This window comes from Trichoplusia ni, chromosome 19, assembly GCF_003590095.1.
Source record: "Trichoplusia ni isolate ovarian cell line Hi5 chromosome 19, tn1, whole genome shotgun sequence".
Classification (NCBI taxonomy): Eukaryota; Metazoa; Arthropoda; class Insecta; order Lepidoptera; family Noctuidae; genus Trichoplusia; species Trichoplusia ni.
This window is the reverse complement of record NC_039496.1, coordinates 4,591,576-4,603,940: the sequence shown is the minus strand read 5'-3', so window position 1 is coordinate 4,603,940 and position 12,365 is coordinate 4,591,576.

Sequence of the window (12,365 nt, the reverse complement as noted above, 5' to 3'; positions counted from 1 at the left end):
AAGTAAACATCTGGACTAACCCCATCAAATCTATGTATATTTATCTATTAAAACTACAGTTATAACAAACAAATCGTTCCCTGAATGTTTATAAAACAACAAAAGTAACATATTTCAGGCAAGTACATACCTATTGTAATTTTTTGCCGAAATAAAAAAATATAATAGAATCATATTATTTTCTTAACAACAATATTCATTACGGCAATTCGGTGAAAGGGTAAATAGTAAACAGCATGGTTTCAATGAAGAGTAATGAGTGTAACAACCAAACCGCGCTACTAAGAATTTGCTCGATAAATTATCATTAACCTTTCGCTCCGAAGCACTGAATGCAAGCAGAGACTGCTAGCTACATATTAAAGTGTATCAACTGAACATAGTGGTTTTGAACAGGGTATTTTCGGTTTGTAAGATGTTGTAGCACTAAAATTTATTTTTGGCGTATATTACTAAATTTACAATTTAAATAAATACTACGAATAATTTCTCTCTGACTGGACTTTACTGGATCGAAAATTCTAAAACCTGTGACTCCTGGTTATTAGCATGTATACGCTAATAACCAGGAGTCACAGGTTCGGGTAGTCTGAGTTTAAAATTTGTTCATAGGTATTTAATTACAAATGTAATCCGCTTAACGGCTCTTTCTCCCTATTAAATAATAACATACAATCGTTTCGTCCGGTAAATCGGTCAAAGCGATGAAAATAGCCAAAAAAATAACAGATGTTGATAAAATTCATATTTAAGTTGACATATATTATACTATAGGAACTGGATTAAATTCACTGATAAGTGTTTTTTTTCAGTAAATTATTTTCAATTGAGGCATCTGTAGAATTAACAAAATTACTTCATCTATTTGAAGTTTGTCCCCATTTAAATTTAATTATTACACATTACTACCAAGAAACTGCTAACTGATATTCCCAGTAACGTTCGCTTTAGGACCGCATGCGAGCTCGCAGCAGTGCGTTGACATTTATTAATTAAGTAATTACTGCGTTAATGGGTACACGTTACCATGGCAACCAGATAGAAATATACTAATGGTTTTAGCTTCGATTGCTTAATGCACATTCCAACTGGAGTCCAGTAGTGTTAACTTTTTAATTAAGTTGGGAAACACGAATCGTGTTAGGCTGGCTGTACACGCGATGGTCGATAGCTTGCTGTGATCACCATACAGTTTCATAACGCCTTTGGAGTAGCGCTGAGCATGCGCAAGCGATATCGCAGTTTGGGTGAAGGCACGGTAGGACTTTAGGGTTTTTTGTCACATATTAGGCATTCGACATGGTCGGAATTCATTTGCTGTTCACTTGATTACAGAGAAAAGTGGTGAACATACATGGACTGCACAAGTTGTTGATGGACCTGCCCATAGCTTATGATAAAATACAGCATTGACGAAAAATCTTACACAATGTCCATAATATTTTACGTTAGCTTTTTGTTTTGTCAACCGCTGCAATTATACCATACCTATAGCTTTTGATTATACATTAGGAATGGTAATTGATTTATCGATTAAACCCCGATTGACGAGGTATAACCTAAAAATACATCTGCTCGTGCTGCCCTGCATCAGTTCCAAGCATACCGTGTACTCCCAGCCTTAGTATGACTTTCGGACGACACTGAACAGTAGCAAGCCTTTATTTGGCTTTGTTGGGAAGTTCCAATTGAGAGCCGGATCGAGTTAGCTGTAATGGCATTACCCTAATAACTATGAATTCTAATGATATCCCTGATAGCCCTTATTTCGGTCGCATTAAGGTATGAAGTAGATTATTGATTTCTGAAGAACAACTTTAATTAGGTTGTTTGATGTCGCTTGTTCTGTTCCTCATTAATAATAATTAGTTAATGACAGTTAAGTAGACGTGCTTTGATGATCGGAATTTGTTAATTTATGTTAGGTATTTCATTTCACGTTAGAGATAAGTAATTGATTGAGATATTTTGGGCTTACGTAACCTAAGGGTAAAAACAAACATAGTTCTAAGGCTCCGCTATCTGTTCGTCTATCACAAGGCTGCATCTCCAGAAACTGTTGCAGCTTGACAGTTGAAATTTTCACAGATGATCTATTTTTGTTGCCCTTAGAGCAAAAAATATGTAATACCAGGACATAATCAACGGTATGGCTATAAAATTAATAGAATAAATTTTCTTTTGAGATTATTTTAGACTATTAGTGCAAAACTTCATTATCGGAAGTCCGACTCGCACTTGCCCAGTTTTTTAAAACAAAACTAAACAACTACTAAAAGTAAATGTGCCAATACATGACAAAGCACTTAATCTCAAGTGCATTTTGTTTCACTGTAATTTAAAACACTTTTTAAATAGATACGAGTGTATATTTAAACTTGTATCCTAGGTCCCAACATTTCTACAACTGATTACGCTGGTCACACTGTATGTATGTAGCGATGGCAATGCTTGGTCACGTGAGGGATTAAAAGTAAGGATATGTAAGAACTGTGTAAGAAAATTAAATTATGACATTTGAGCACACCGAGTGGTTGAGGATTGACCTCATCAATCCTGCGTAGGAAATCATTTGTGTGATCCATGAATGCTCGTCCTGAGTGTGGGTGTCTTTGAGCTCTCTGAATGTTTGTGAAATCTTCCGCGATTTGTATCGTTGATGTCATTTCTTAAATTATAAAATTAATATTACTAACAATCAATAATAACGATTCCAAAAACGCCTTTATCTTCAATACCGAAGCCAGAAAAGTAACCAATAGAACCACGAACGTCTAAATTGTCTCAACAAGATGACAATCTTATTTGCATAATGCAGGCATTCCTATCTCCTCTTTAACTGTGGGAATTCTGTTTTAGGCAAATTGAGGCCAACATCGTGCAATAATGAGGTACAAAGCTTTCAAAGCTTTCTTTTGGAAGAGGGTCTAATTTGAAATAACATATTCAAGATGGAGATTCTTAACAATAGAATGGTCTAAGTGATAAGTAAATTAGAGAGTTGATAAGAGCTCTCTGTAATAGAAAATCTTTTTAGGCGTAAAATGTTGACGAAATTTCGAATAGCTTTATCAATGCGTAAAAAGTATGTTCTGAAGCGTATGTTTAAAAAAAATATTTATTATAACACAAACATTGGGAAATCAATCCTAAAGGTTTTAATTCGTAAGGTCATAAGTATTATAGCGTCAATAAGATAATCACATACAAATATTTTAACTGGTGCTTAACGTTTTTATTTTGGCTGTAAATGAAATAAGTATTTTGTGTAAATTTCAACTGTTAAGCACATTTTCTGAGATACATATAGCAGACGCTGACTGCTAAGTAACAGAGTTTTCTTTTTGAGACCACGAAATATTTTGAACCTAAAATCACGTTCATTAAAATCCGCCAACACGACTTCAACAGATATACTTAAATAGATACACCTAAGCCGAAAAATCGTAATAAATACATTAGAACACAAGTTGCCAAGTCCAAGTCAATTAGCGTCACTTGTTTGAAGAACTTATTCTACTATAGGTGCTTACCCAACAGCCCTCCCTAATTGCTCCCATTTTTTTACGGAGTACGGAAGCAAATTAGTTTAGCGGTATACGTGAAATGTTCGCTAAAAGTTTAGGCAACTTTTTTTCTTACATTAGCCCCATAATGGAATGGAAGGGGAACTGGTTTTTATTACATTTTGTATGATATATGTCTGGTATTACGTATGTGATGAAAGTGAAACATAACCCGTTGGTGGAAATGCGAATTAGTTTTATTTCAAGCCATCGTTTCCTTTTGGAGGTCATTGTAATTTTTTCAACTTTCATAATTTTTTTTTTGGTTAGACGCTAAGCAAGCAGTATCTGCTTGCAGAAGTATTCAAAACTGTATAATTATCATCTAAGGGACTGTACATACTTTTTTGATTTAGCGTTTAAATCATCAAGTTACTTCCTTGGGAAATAGGTTAACGCCGGCTTGCAATTTTTCCCGCGTTTGGTCGATGCATGGCATCATCATTGGCCTAGCCTTCGTTGCAATTTATCATACACCGATCGCTGTGTAACGTCCCTAAAAGAGGTTGGCACTGTCGACGGCTGTTAGACAGACAATGGTAGGATCACAACTTGTAATACAAAATTCATCATAATTAAATATCGCCTAATCCCATTTTTACGGGCGATGTAATCAACCATGCTTTATGACTCCACCAATTTACCGAGCGAATAAATTCCATCCAGTTTTTTTGTTATTTTTGGGTTCGACTAAATGGAAATATCTTTTCATTTTCTTTTTCGTATTCTTTTGAGAGTATTAAAGTTTTACGATCCTGTTTATTATCTGAGGCGAGATAAAAGTGTTTCGCGTTTTAATATCAGTGATTGCTGGCGCCTTATCAAAGCCTTTATGGTAACTGTATGCGGATAAATAATTATTGCAAAGCATTTGTGCTTTTGTTACTACTGGTTTTAATATCGTTTAATCCTGTGATTTTGGGAATATAGCACAAGTAATAGAGGAAAGGGAAGTTGATAATGAAAATGATGGTGAAATATTTGTTATCTTATTAATAACACAGTTCTGATATATTCGTAATATTTATTCATCCTGTATAGAAAATAAAGGAATAAAAAGCAATGGGAGCTCATTTGTCCAATCGAGAGAGGTGGAGTTACAGTAAGTTACATTAGATATTAAATTCAATCATTGCCTTAGTACATGCAAAAACAGAGTACCCTCCAAATGAAAACAAGCGTGCCCGCAGCTACAGCTGACCTGCTGTATCAAAACTTTTAATTTTCCGGGAAAATCCCTTAACCATTTTTGAGACAACTTTAATTTTACTGTTTCGGTAAAAACTACATTGCATACGTAGCTACACTACGAGTTTACTACACTAATAATATGAATAAAATATATATTTGGCTATTTACTAGGTAATTAGCCTGGAAAAACTTGAGGACGTGTTGAAAATTTTTACAACACTTAAAATTATCTAGTTTTAATTTGGCATATGAAATGGGAGCCCAGCAGTGGAAGGACAAAGGCTGAAGACCATGATGATGATCTAGTCTCATATTATGTCAGAGATCAAAACATTTTTGAGGACATCTTTCTCTATATTTTAGCAAATACATCCTATAGCCATCTAATAAAGTAAACACTACTTTAATAATGGACGAACAACACAACACAACAATTTGATCGCTTCTGAAACTAAACTGCCCGTACAAAGCCAGAACTATGTCTATATCCCAGATAATTAGGAACATAAACACAACTTTACGCGAATTTACTGCTCTTATATTAAGCGAAGGACTTTCCCGACAGTTTCAAATCAATCTAACTAGACTTTAACTCAGACTTCAATAGTTTAGAACTCCCTAACTAGTTCTACTGGAAAATTACTTGCAGTTAGTTTGATTTCAGTTTAAAACTGTCCTTTGTTGGGATATAATACTGTTGGTGTATTGTGTTTTAACCGACTTCTAAATAAGGAGGTGACTCAATTCAACAATATATTATTATAAGCTTTTTTATACTTACGACCTTTATTTAGCTCTCGGAAAAAGTTAAAGGGAAGTAAGAAATAACACTGTAAAATTGTATACGTCAGCAGAATCAAAGCACAATGTTAAAAGAACATACAAATCTGACTAAGACATTTATGAACTAGGTGTAGAAGTAACATTTATACTTCTTAGATTCAATAATAGATGGCGTTATCTCTCTTGTCTGTCTTTCAATTAAAGTGAAGTTACTGTTATAAATATTTTCAAAAGCTTTCATTATAATATAATAACAAACAGTAAAATTCAAAGCTAACGTTAGCAGTAAAAGGAGTAACGTATTTTGCTTTGTTTACTGTGTATGTTAAAGAAAATGACTTTTGTATTAAGGAATTCAATCCTTGCGTCTCAGAAGCTTTCACAAACATTCTAGTCTCATGCACAAAGACAGATAGACTTAAGACAAGCAAGCGAGGATCGAACCAGGGACACATCGCTTTCAGTGGGTTTGGCATGGCGACTTCAACCACTCGGCTATCAGTGCAGTCAAATGATATCGTGCGGATACAGATAAACTTTATATAATCTCAGATTAATAAACGTCTGTAATACAGAGTTCCATTTGACTTATAAATAGCAAAAGTAATAATGTCTCAAGTTTGTACATAGGTTATGAATGTACGAAGATGTTAGCCGGATTTTCCTAATATTTCGCCAAGAAATATAATTTAAGAAGTCTTCCAGCCGCAGAAAACCGCAATATTGCATTGAAAGTCAAATATGATGAAATTTGTGCTCAGAATTTGTCGGTATGTGAATTTGTTAGCTATAACTCTCGGCGTACATACTTAGACACGTATTTATACTTAAAATTAATACCTTTTGGAGTGCAAATAGATACTTTCTTTTTACCTTGGGATATTTTGTGGTTTTTTGTGGTAAATAACAAAAGGAGATCTCGCGGCAGACCCAGAAGGAGATATCTTTCTTTCTTCAAACAAAACTGCCGCCAGTTAGCCATAGACTACGATAAATAAAAGGAGAGAAGGGAGGTATTTGCCCTGTAGTTGACGCTAATAATGAACAGCTACAATAATATTGTAGAAAGGTAAAATCATTTCTACTGTTTTTTTTTTATTGCGTGCGTGGTTATCAAGTATGTCCTTTTTTATTTTATTTTTCCGTGCATTTGGGCATGACTCCCTCTGAATGTCTTATCCGGTTAATATTCATTCAAAAAATGCTGCCCAGGCCACTATTTCAAGAGGACGAACTCACGGCAGACAGCAATAATAATGATATATAATATGTCAATACCACTTCATCCGAACCCTACAGGGAAAGATTCGATTAAAAGTCAGATTACACAGCCAATGATTTGCAAGTAATCCGATGTTCCATTGATGCGGTAAGACCGATCTTCTATACACATAATATTAGCACGTTGGATTTTATTACACAATGCTTTACATACATTAAGGTAATGTTAAGATATGTCCATTCATTAACTCTATCTAGATTCATTGATCACTTTTGGGACTGGAAGAAAAAAGTGTGATACAAATAAGTACATGAATGCATGGCGCAATTATGATAAAAAACATAGCATTACACATTAAATAGTAACATAGTAACAAATGCGAATGTTCGAAAGCGTATTTGTTACATCCTTATGCCTAAACTCCTAGATCGATTTAGATTAAATTTAGCATGGTAGGATCTGACAACGTGAATTAAACAAGCTATTTATATCCGACGTCGTTAAAAGTGGGTTTATTTTACCTGTCATAACCAACATTCTGGCGGGCAAATCCGCTAGCAAAAGCTAGTAGGCTATAAGGAATACTAGAATGCGCTTATGTTTGTGAGATCGCGACACAAAGCTTACTTGCATTGTATTTGTGACCTAAGTTCTAAGTTATGGTTACGATTCGTAACTAAATTAAGCTCGGGACTTAGTCATATGTTTGTTCTAATACTGAATAGTCCCACTGTGATATTAAGTTGTGCTTACCATTGCTATGTGGACTCTCTATTCTATTATAACTTGGCCTGTTTGTATAAGTCGACGCAAGACGTATATGTCAGACTATTTTGGTTACGAAGTAGTGAGCTAACATATAAATGGTTCATATAAGACACATTCGAACCTCTTTGGACTTTGCGGATAGCCGAGTTTTATAGTCACCATAACCACCTCAAACTTACTGCGTGACGTTTCGTGTTTTCGATCCTCGCGTAGAACAGGCATTTGTGTGAACCACAATTAATGTCTGTTAAACAAGGCCTAAATTCATTAAGTCCACTAGATTCCAAAGCTTATTCCATTTTATAGACTGCAGGTATGACAACATCACATATAAGTCTGAAGAAACTAAAAACCAAGTCAAAACCTCGGTTTTAATGCTTCTCATCTTTTAAAGAAACCAAAACAATTAAATCTCACATCTTATTTATATCTCGAAAATTGAAAGTTAAATGAAGCCAATCTGACCTTAATACAAGTAGGTATACGAATCCTACGGGAAACAAATGAATAAACATGAGTTTGTGATTGTTTGAAATGAATTTCGACAAAGTTTGAGCGTTGCTTAGGCGGCTTTTAATTGCGTAAAATTGTTATTGATTGAAATTGTGCTTGGATACCTCAAAAAGTTTAATACCAAGAGTCCTGTTGAATGTTGATCCTGACTCTCTCACCAAATAATGGGACCTACTTGGGCGCGAAAGATTTTACAGACATTTAAGAGCATCCGAGTTATTCTGTCAGGTCTTTGCACAAACATTCGTGGATTACGTAAATGCTTGTCCTATGCTGTGATCGAATCCGCGGCACGTCATATACGCTGCAGGTTTGCTCAAAACAGAATCTTGTTCTATTCAATTTGAATTTTGAATTGGTATTTAGACCAGAATCGACGAAATCGGTTCGTCCAGCCAGAAGTAGTTAGATAACAAAAATTAAAAAAAAAACGGAGAATTGAGCCTCTTTTGTGGTGAAAATTATTTTGCTTATTTTTCCAAATTGAACTTTGACCTGCCAATTCTTTAGGTTTGCTTTCACATTGTTATAATACCATTCGACGATATTTGAATATAACGACAATAGCATACAATCTCCTTAACTTCTGCTAAACCAAGCAAGAACTGATAAAACCCACACGACTTGGCTCACGTCACTGGCAACTGAAATAATATATTGTGCAGGAATTTAATGTGAAGTTTATATTAAAAAATGCTTTTCCAAGTAAACGGCGTCGTATGTCAAACTTTTGGTGAAGTTTGAAATGGCTTAAAGCTTGACAGAGTTTCTGTGTAGATAAATAATGTTTTACGAAAACAGTTTAACAAAACGACTGCTTTGTTTTAGTGTTGGATAGTCATTTTTCAGATACTACAAAAAAAAACTGCATTAAATACCTTGTTTTTGTTGTGTCTTTGACAAATCCGACTCCAATGATGATTGCCTGTTTTGTGGTGTCGATTCCAACACTTTTTTAGACCGTTGAGAAGGCTACTTCAATAAGTATATTGGCACTTATGAGCCTTAAGATGGAACCCAAGAAAATTTTCTAACTCTATATCATTTTGAACTATTACGATTTTAGAACATGTTGTACAAATTAAACATAAATATTAAAAGTACTAAAGAAATATTTTCACTGATCACTACAGCATACGCTTTCATATTCAAATATTATAACAACACCAAATTCAAATGTACCCTCAAAAACCAAAAAGGTTACATACCGTTCTGTAAAAAAAAAGGGAGATATCAAATATCCTGTATCACAGTGTTCTACAAAATAAACTGCAGCAACAATTCAATTTCCTCGTAGAAACTAAAAAACTATCGTTCTAACTCGACAGATATCAGTATGAAATCCGATATCACAAGTGAAAAGGAATGAAGCAAAGTTGTAAGCTGAAATAATACACCACTTCATCGCATCATAAGTTCGTGTTAGCTAAATCTCGAGTTTAATAGCTTTATCCCGAAGAAACCTGTGGAAACAGTAGGTATATTTAAGTGAAAATTCAACTACAGTAAAGTAGAGTAAGGAATTTAAATTTTATTAATTTTTAGTCACTTTAAAGAGGACCGAGTACTTTTGTAAGTATCTCTGTCAATGAGAAATTTATTGTTGTCCTGAATGTTATAAAAGTATCAGCAAGAGAGTATACATAATTATCATCAAATCGAATTGCAAATCTTCTTGATTTTGTTAGGGCAAGCACTCACGAAAGAAGACAAATCTGTCGTCTTGTTCTCGAAGGTATTTCTTTTTTTCTGAGATGTTTTGTTTTAAAGAGTGCCCATCATCATACATAGGTATTTTGTGAACAGAATTTTCTCAATCAACGCTTAGCAAATCACTAAAAATGTTACATTGTGTTACTGATATGTATTATTCTCCAAATACCCACATATTCGTAGCTCCGGGCTCATCCGAATCGTTTGCATAGGAACTGATTGCACTTTAAAAACGTTTCGATTGTAAACAGTATTGAACCTCTATTTGGTCCGTGATCACTATTCAAATGCAGTCGGCCTCGCAATTTATGGCTTAGTAATAAAATGGATCGCCACAAAAAATCTAACATAATGATAAATAGTCAGTAACGAATGTCGTCTCGAAAAATCACTTTCTTCAACCCTTTTTGTTTGTAATAGATTAATACAATAACGGAGGTGAAGACAAGAAACAAAATCGTGTATTTTGAAACTGTGAGGAATATGGGTAAGCTCTCTTGAAGGTGTGTATTGTATTAAAATCATCCTATGAATCTGGGAAAACACCATTTTAGCCTCACTTCGTAGCCGTCAATGAATTGAGGAAGATATGCTCGTGCAAAATCATTTGCCTCCAAACCTTTTGTCTCAACAACAATCCAATATTCATTTGTTGTTGACGATGAACAGAGATCTATTGTTTCGAGTTCCATTAATATGATTATTTCAATAAAATATTCTGTATTCAATCCGCAAATGCGGGAATGATTTTTGTTTGTTTTCGTGACATTATCTATTATGCCTGTAAATGTGTTTTTTTCTGAAGTTTTGAACTTTATTTGATGAGGAAATTCAGCGTTACATGTATAGATATAAAGTTATAAGTCGAAGAATTAGTTTGAAGTTTTTAAAGTATGCTTTTGTTTTGCTTTTAATTAAGAGTAATGAAAGTGGAAAAGAATAAGACACAAGGCTTAATTTCAATGTTGGACATGCCATTTTGATTTCTCCATGGCAACGCTTTATGTATTTTTAAAATCGAACGTTTTCCTAGAAATATTCGCTTTAAGCTAAAACACAGCCTTTTGATAAAAGCAAACAGATATTCTTTTTATACAGACTTTAACTACATTTCGGTACATCTGATATGTAAACGACCATCCCTATCCTTTGAGTCACAAACTTCAGTTGTATGCGAAAACATGTCTGTAGCGAGAGATTGAATCGTTCGTTTATTTTTCCCAGTCGTCCAGTCAATAGTCTATAAAAGAGTAAAAGCCTCCGGCTATATAAAAGGGCTTTAAGATAGATTCACATGGTTTGTTTTATAACTCAACCTCGGCTTAACGTAGTGGACAAACACCGTTTACGATCTGTTAACGTTATCATAGCAAAGCGTGACGTGTACCGTCATCCCGATACGCCCGTGTCTGGCTGTGTGACTACGATTTGGTGAGGAAAAAGAAGTAGGTCACGCGATTGACGCGTTTTTAGAACGCGAGGGACCTTTGCAACCAATCCTCATTCGATTATTGGCATTTAATGAATCGGAAGGGATGTGAAAGGATCTAATTATCTATATTGACGTTATGTGTATGAGAAAGTATTTTCTTTTAACTAAGTAGATACATTCTCCACAGAATTCCATTCAATAAACATTTTTGTTTCTACTTTTCGGTAATATGAATCTAATTAGCGCAATTCTTTGTTAAATTTAAAAGCTCGTTACGTCCAAATTTAGTTCGACGTTTAGGGAAACGGACTTTCAATAAAAAGGGAACTGTTCAAAGCGTTTCTCTTTGAATAATAATGGAATTCATTTGACCAAAATAATAAATTGACCTCCGTACAATGGGTGGGATATTGAAGTAATATGATAGGGAGTGGGCACATAAGCACCTACGATATAAGCGATGTGTTAGGGGAAACGATATTATTTTTTCTCCCCTATGTAATTATCGGTATTTTCGGATGAATCTTGAGCCACCTCATGGCGACAGCACAAGGGGATTGAAACGTGGATATTTCGTTGTTTGCGAGAAGTGGCATTGACTTCCAGTGAAACGAATTTAGCCATTCCATTGACATATAAAACATTAAATTCTGCTCAAACTGAATTAAGCATACCAAAATCGTAGCGTACTAAACCTGGGTCAGCGAGAAAGTCAGGAGCACATAGACCAGTAGCTGAAGCTAGATTTTATTCCCAAAAAATACAAACCTATTACTTAATAGTAACTTTAACAATTGTTTTCATCACGACGACGACCTCCATCGTCAAATTATCACACAACTAGCTGTTGCCCGCTACTTCGTCCCCGTGGGTAGAAGATATATGTTATGATTTATACCTGCCCTGTTTTTTTCACATTTTCCATTGTATCTTCGCTTCTATTAGTCACAGCGTGATGGTTTATAGCCTAAAGCCTTCCTCGATGAATGGTCTATTCAACACAAAAATAATTTTTCAATTTGGACCTGAGATTAGCGTGTTCAAACAAACAAACAAACTCTTCAGCTTTATATATTAGTATAGAGTATAGATTAGTATAGATAGTAAACGAAACAATAGCATCCGACTCACCTTTTTCCTTTATACTCACAATATTATTTGTATCAAAAATTTGATA